Genomic DNA, 7,573 nt, shown 5'->3' with positions numbered 1-7,573 from the left:
GGCCCACTCCCTTCTGATAAGGATAGTAGTTGATTGTTTCCTTGTAGGAGACCCCAGAGAGGTCAAGCCTGCCCAAGGATGACCAAGGTTAGGCTGCCATCATGAATCTAGGGTCCGCCCATCTTGTCACATGTGTCCCTCCCCTTCCTATGTGCACACCCATAGCTCATCCCCTTCCTGTGACGTGTGGTTACCTGTAATCATGCCCCCCCCTAAGTAGTTATAACCCTTGGTCAGCAATAAAGTTTGGGGCTCTCCCCACAAGGACCACCAAGCGGGGCTGAGGTGAGCATGCTACTATGAATTGCGCCTGACTCCATTACTCCAGTCTCTTCTAGCTCTCATGCTCCCTCGGACTTCACTATAATCTTTACTTATTATCGCTGTACAATTGCGCCTACCGGACCGGTGTTAATTTGTTGGCGGCACTTCTTTTCCCGGCATTTGAGCACTATTTTGGCATCATATCCTGTTTAAGGCTTACTAAAAGGGTCTCTATAGACTATGCTTGAATTTGGGGACTATTACCACCACCACTACCCCCACCCACCCCCACCTCCTGAACAAGTCCTTTGCCTTTTTAAGACAACTTCAACAAAGCCTAAGGGGACAGGCCTCAGAGGTTCTTGGCTTGGGGAGCTCCTGGGGCTTAGTGAGCACGTCTGCCCCTAGTGGGCAAGAGTGAAGGAGGCGCCATCAAACCACCGGGAAGTGGGTGGGGCGCCCTGGGGGAGGAGGAGGAGACAGAAAAGAAACCTCATGGTGGGGAATTTTTTGGTGTGCTCAGAAATAGAAATGTCAAAATAAAATAGGTAGTTCATGACGGAAATTACTGCAAGTAGGAAAATCACCTCCCACTGGTTGTGTGGGATTTTGCAGCAGCAATGATTTTAGGAGGGAAAGGTGAACACTGTTGCTTCTCCCTGAGTGAGAGCCGTGTGTGGTGTACAACTTAGACACTGAACAAAGGAGTTTGGGGAACCTCAGTGTTCTCATCTGCAAATCGGGAATTAAAGGGCTCCTAGGTAGAGCTCCTGACACAGCGATGGTACTTACGCAGGTGTCTTCTTCTAAAATGCTTGTTCCCCTCCAAGTCTCCTGGGGCACGGAGCTGTAGCTGGGATGACTGCTGTCTACTGCAGCGGGATTGTCGTTAGATTGGACTCAGAGACCCCACAGTGCACAGTGGACCTGCTCCACAGGGTTGCTAAGGTAATCATACTGAAGGCTGCTGCAGTCTGTGTTACTCATCAGCAAGGACCTCGTCTTCCTCACTTTCAGTAAGCAAAATTGGGTCATCTGCTTATTGAAGGTTGTTAATAAGCCTTCAATCCTGATGCCAAATTCTTTATCTAATTCATTTTTTGCTAAGCATACAGATTGAATACGTATGGTTAGAGGATGCAGGTCTGATGCACACCTCTCCTGATTTTAAACTATGCTTCATTCCCATTTTGCTTGTACAACCGCCTCTTCATCCATATACAAGTTCTGCTGGAGCACAATGAAGTATTTTGGAATTCCCATCTTCTCAAGGCTATCCATAGTTTATTATGATCTTCACAGTTGAATGCCTTGGCACAGTCAATAAAACACAAGTAAACATCTTTCTGGTATTCTCTGCATTCTCCAAAGATCCCTCTGACATCAGCAATGAGATCCCTTGATCCACATTCCCTTCTGGATCCAGATTGAAGTGCTAACAGCTCCCTGTCAACGTACTTACTGCTGCAACAATTGTTGGGTGATTTTTCAAGAGGAGGTAAGAAAAGAAAGCCAGGTGACCTGATTCTAAGCTTCACCATGTTTTATTGACAAGAAATAAAATCGTGGGGGAAAAAATCTTGATGCTAGGTTCACTTAAAGAAAAAAAGTACAGCCAGAATGCTCCCTAGGCCTAGAAGCGAAGACTGTGAAGCTTCCTTTCACAGTTTGGACGCATTATCAGGAGAGGATAATCCCTGGGAAAGGACATCAGGCCTGATACAGTGGAGGCTCAGTGAAAAGGAGGAAGATTCTCCGTGGTCCGGTTTGACACAGTGGCTACAACGATGGGCTCAGACATGACGAGAGTGGAAGGGCAGCACCAGGCTGGGCACGCTCACGTTCCGTGGCTGGCGCGGGAGATGGAGCTAAGCTGGACCCAACTTGACGGCGTCTAAACCACAAGCGGGCCGGAGGAACCATGTAAGATTTATGCGGAGCAGTATGAATGGCTGACGGATTAGGGAAAACATCCTTTCATGTTGTGATGCCGCTTCTCGCAGTAGCCTGCTATAACCAATTGTACAATCACTTACTCGAAGGGGAAGATAACTTTCTTACATTTTACTTTACACAGAACATTTGAGAAAACTTGATGAAAATTAAAATCATGATGTCAGTCAGAAAGAGAAAAGAGACCTGAGGTCTTCCAACAATAGAAATCACACAGTGTCCACCAACAAATGAATGGAATGCAAACTGGGATCTATCCATTCAATGAAGTCATGTTAAACCATAAAGACACGAGTGGACCTTGAAACTATCATGCTAAGTTAAATAAGCCAGACACAAGAAGGCAGACCTGGTCGGGCTCTACTTCTAAAACATAGAAAAAATTCATTGAAAAATAGAATGAAAAGATCATGAAAATTTGCTATAAAGTTTGTGACACCCCATCCATATCTTGGAGAGGTAAATTTGTGGAGATAGGAAGTAGAATAGAGGTTACTGTGGGCTGAGGAAAGAGGAAAACGAAGTTAGTGTATAGTGGCTACCAAGCATGTTTGGGATGGAGTAAAGATTTGGAAATAGAATGGTATTGGTTCCATAACATCATAAATGTGACGAGCATCACAGAGTGGTGCACTTAAAATGGTTAAGATGGCATTTTTTTGTTATACATATTTGGTCACAATCCAATTTTGTAAAGAAAAACAGGTCTAGGGAGAAGGAAGCCACTCAAAGGCCTCTTGACTTCTTGACCCTGGTACAAAGAATTCTGTCACATGACTGTGTGACGGGGTGTGTGTAGTGTCTGAGCATATGCCTCACAGTTATTGCTGGAACACTGAGCAAGTCAAGGGGAACATGAATGTTGGCATTCGATTGGTCTGGACTTCCATATTGGTGCTGTGCTTGTAAGGTGACTTATTGCGACCCTATGGCGAGCAGAACAAAACGCCACCTGTCCTGTGCCATCTGGACACTTGTGCTTATGCTTGAGCCATTGTTGCAGCCACTGCACTGGTCCATTGTCAAGGGCCTTCCTTTTTTTTTTTTTTTTCTGCTCCTCGACTTTACCACGCATGACGTCCTTTTCCAGCACCTGTCTCTCCTGATTATATGTTCAAAGTATACGAAGTCTTCTCATTCTTGAGAAGAGCACAGTAGTCATAAAAATAATCACCACCCCTTCCTGTAACATGAGAGTAAAAACAACCATCATGAAAGATTGCTGTCAGGATGATACATGATGCATACGAAGTGTCTAGCACTAGCACAAGGCATGCAAAATAGCCGCTGTCATTAAGGTTTGTGCAGGCTCTGCTTTGAAAGACAAGACAATCAAGGGGAGGTCAACCAGCATTGTGAGGAGTTTGGAAGTCACTTTGCCCAAGACACAACTGTCAATATTTGGCCACATTTGCCTTCTATTTCTCTCTGTTCCGCAGCATTAGATGAAAGGAAATCGCAGACAGGGTGACTCTTGACATCTAAATGTTTCAGCAAGTATCTCCTAAAAATAAGAATGTCCTACCCAGACACACGTCACTATCACACCTAAGGAAATGAATAATGTATGGAGGATTATTTCTGACACAAGTGGTTAAGAAGGGCTCTGATGAGCAAGCGGAACCACGCAAGTTCTGGGAGGACAGGCGTGTCGTTACTGCGCAGAGTGGAGGGCGGGGCGAACATTTCAGATGAAGGGACAGCTTGAGCAATGGCAGCACCTGCCCTTTCCTGCCAGCCTTCTTCAGGCTCAAGAGCTTCCTTTCCCCCTGACCCCGGTGCTGCGGGTGGGAGGAGGTATCCTGGCCCCCATCTCCTCAGGCTCAGACTCACCTCTCAGTAGTAGCCCCAGTCAGTAGTGGAACTGGCTCCGTGTGGGGCCCTGATCCTCCACTCCAGGGTCCCAGAACTAAGCAGAGTAGCCTGTGGCCCTTGGGCTTTCTGCAGACCCTCTGAGAACTGTGAACTACTGAAGTTCCCCTTCTATAATAAAGGTGACTGCAAAATCATAGACACCTTTATTAAGCAAAAACATAAAATATGAAGCTACTCCTTCTAGACGTTCCCTCCATTGAGAGAATACACTTCTGAAGACAGTTCCCATTTCTAATCCTTCACCGAAGAATTCTACACTCTTTGATATACACCACATCCAAACGGCAGTTTTGGTTTTCTCAGGAGACTCAAATTCTGTCCCTTTTGAAAGTTTTTTGAGTTTAATGAACAAAAAGAAATCTGAAGGGGCAAGATCAGAGCCGGATGGTGACTGGGTTACAGTTGATCAATTAAATTTTCCTCGAACGACTGGCTCCCCTCAGAGAGTGAGCTGAGTTGTTGGGATGGGGCAGGAGGAATCCCTGGGCATAACTTTCTTGGCCTTTTTCTCACCAATAGTTTTCCATCTTCTTAAAACTTCTTCATAATAAGCTCATATGATCATCCTTTTAAGAAAATCTATCAACCCCCCCCAAACAGTCACTATAATCCGTTCTAGAAGGAGCATCGACATGCGATGCAGTTGAGTTCTGAATCAATTTTTCCCATAAGAAATAACAGAAAATAGATTGATCTGTCCTCCACCACCAAGTTTTTACCCTAACCTTGCCAAAACATTACACAGAAATTTCAAAGTAAATTAAGTTCAGAATGAAATAATATAATTTAAATAAGAAACACAACATTAAAAATGTTTTAGCAACTACAGTATGGCCCATACCTTGAGACGGATGAGGATCTGGATCTGTGGACACGGATGTGGAGAGGAGGGATGGACAGAGAGTCATGTTTGGAAGGGGAATCCCCTTCCATGAAATCAACTAGCAGCTGCTTTTCAGGAGTTTTTTTTTTTTCCCTTTGCCTTTTTTCACTAGGACCTGGCAGGATTTCTCTTTAAAAAAAAAAAAAAATCTGCCTAATGTGGTCTGCTGTTGGCATTTCCTTAACTGTTTTCTAAAAGGGTTTATTAAATTATCAACACTATCGCCAGTTCCTTATCATGATGATTCTTTTCAAAAAACTTTCTTAGGACCCATGTTTTTTTAATCTAAAATCAGTACAAAAAGCCACAGAAACTAGAAAATGATAACAAAAACACTTGGGACACAGCCGCAAAAGGTTTAATGCATACTAACAAGGCCAACTAACACCGAATGACCTAAATATGAACTGCTTTTGTTTACAAAAATCATGTGCATTGGATGGGTTTCTGATGTTCGGTTCAAGTGCTGATGCAAAATTTTCTTGACATTTTGTGTTGAAAATCCGATTATGTCGAGTACTGATGTGGTTGAGCACCGGGGTCCTACTGTCCTGAGAGGGCTTGTTTGCAGCCAAAGACAAGTTTCAACACGTTTTGTTTGCAATAAACCTGTCCGGAACCCTAGTGGCAATCCCTGTACCTTGTGACTTTGTACTTCCTGCCCAGCCCTGCCCCCAAATCTCTCCACCAAGTGGTCATTATGAGAATCTTCAGGAAAGAATGCTGTCGAGGGACAGACACATTTTAATGTCTTCTCAAATGGAAGCACATATTTGATATTTAGACAAAGTCTAATGCATGCAGCTTCAGTGACATGGTAGCCATTGGGAATCAATGTGGTGCCTAGTTGTTTCCTTTATTTCTGGGAGCGAGGCATCAGTGTTTGTTACAGGAGCCCCAACACCAGTGCTGTGGGTTCAAAGACCAAAACAGGCAGCCAGCACTTGGCCTTTGGTATGTGGAGGGTGGAGCCGGAGTTCTAAGCATCCTTCCCCTACCCAGTGGGTGGCCTGAATTAAGGAATATGGAAGAAAGGAAGGAAAGAGGCTCAGGGGAGAGGGCTGAGAAGAGCAGGCAAGGAGAAGTGGGAGGAGGGGGAGGGAAGCGGGCTGGGGAGAGAGGAAGGGAGCAGAGGCCAGAGGTGGGAACACGGAAGAGGAGGGGGAAAAGGAGAGCCTTTTTTTGAGTTTATCTTTTCTGAGGGCCTCCAGTTGGAGAAATGTTCATAATACACAGCGAGTGATCGAAAAGTATGTACTCTGTGACTAGGGAGAGGTAATCTCACATTGAGAATGGGTGCTAAACACCTGATTTTATGTTTGTGGGCAGACGCTACAAATCCGTTTCTACCCAACCCTCTGAAACACACCATGGACTAAGCACCAAGATGACCTTGGGTGCTGCCCTTGTGGCCAGCAGGGCATCCCCCAGGCGCTACACCAGAAGGACTTAACATAGAGGCCCAGCAGAGTGAACTGAGGCCTGCCTCAAAGGTGCCTGCACCTTGGACTGAGGACTGGGGTACTGGATAGGAGGGGAAGCCCAGAGTGGCTGGCCCGGACCTGTGGAAGTGGGAGTCATTAGACCTTAGGGGGAATCCGGTTTGGTGGGAGTGCAATGGAAAGGGTGCCAGAATCACTATATATTTAGTAGCTCCATGACCCCCTTGCAGCACCATAACAGGTTTTGATCTGTTGGGCAGGGATTGGAATTTAGAAGAATTGATCCAGGACTCCCTGGCACCAGCCCCCAGACACAGGGTCAACAGAGCTCAATGGAAGGGGAGATGGAACTGTGGGGAGCAACCACTCAGGGCGCGCAGCTCCTGGTGGAACTGTGCTGGCCCAGACTCCATACCTACGGTGTCCAGAGGGATGTGTCACTGGAAAAACTGACGATGTTACAAGTGCAGGGGGATGACTGACAAATGCTATACTTTCTGTTTCTATGGGGGTTTGTTTTCCTGCCTTTAGGTTGCTTGGTTTTGTGTGCCTGACTTTTGTTGTCTGCTAGTTGGTGTGGTGCTGTGGGGGGGGGTAGCTGGTCTGCTGGGGCTTTGACTTGGCCATAATATGACCGTCAGAGTGACCGGAGTCGTGCACCTCCTAAGGACACGCACATGGAGTCTGGGCCCCCACTGAACTCTACCCAATCCAAGAACAGTTCATTCTGATCACAGGGTCTGCTTGACACTCACCCTCATGTAATGATCGCTGAAGAAAAGGGTGCTACAATAAAGTGTGGTGAAGAAAGCAAATGGTGCCCAGCTAGCAATTGGAATGGGGCCTGGGGCCTTAAAGACTTGAATTCAAACAAGCATCCATCTAAGCAAGGAGTCAATTACGGTAAGTCCACACGGAAGAAGCACACCAGCTTGTGTGATCCAAAGATGGCAATAACAAATTTCAAATATGACAAAAGGAAAAATATGTATGATGAAGGGAAAAGCATTAGAGCCCATGTTTCAAACACCCAATTTGTAGAAGGCTGTGGAGGACAGTGGAGCCCAAACCCATCTGCAGACTGTCTAGTCAGATTAAGCCACGGGCAGAGCCCCTCTGGCCACAGACAAGGGTCTCAAACAGCTTTACTGTCAGA

The sequence above is a fragment of the Echinops telfairi genome, unplaced genomic scaffold, assembly GCF_000313985.2.
Source record: "Echinops telfairi isolate 266 unplaced genomic scaffold, ASM31398v2 ScPeMD7_5167;HRSCAF=5991, whole genome shotgun sequence".
Classification (NCBI taxonomy): Eukaryota; Metazoa; Chordata; class Mammalia; order Afrosoricida; family Tenrecidae; genus Echinops; species Echinops telfairi.
This window is presented reverse-complemented; position numbering follows the sequence as displayed.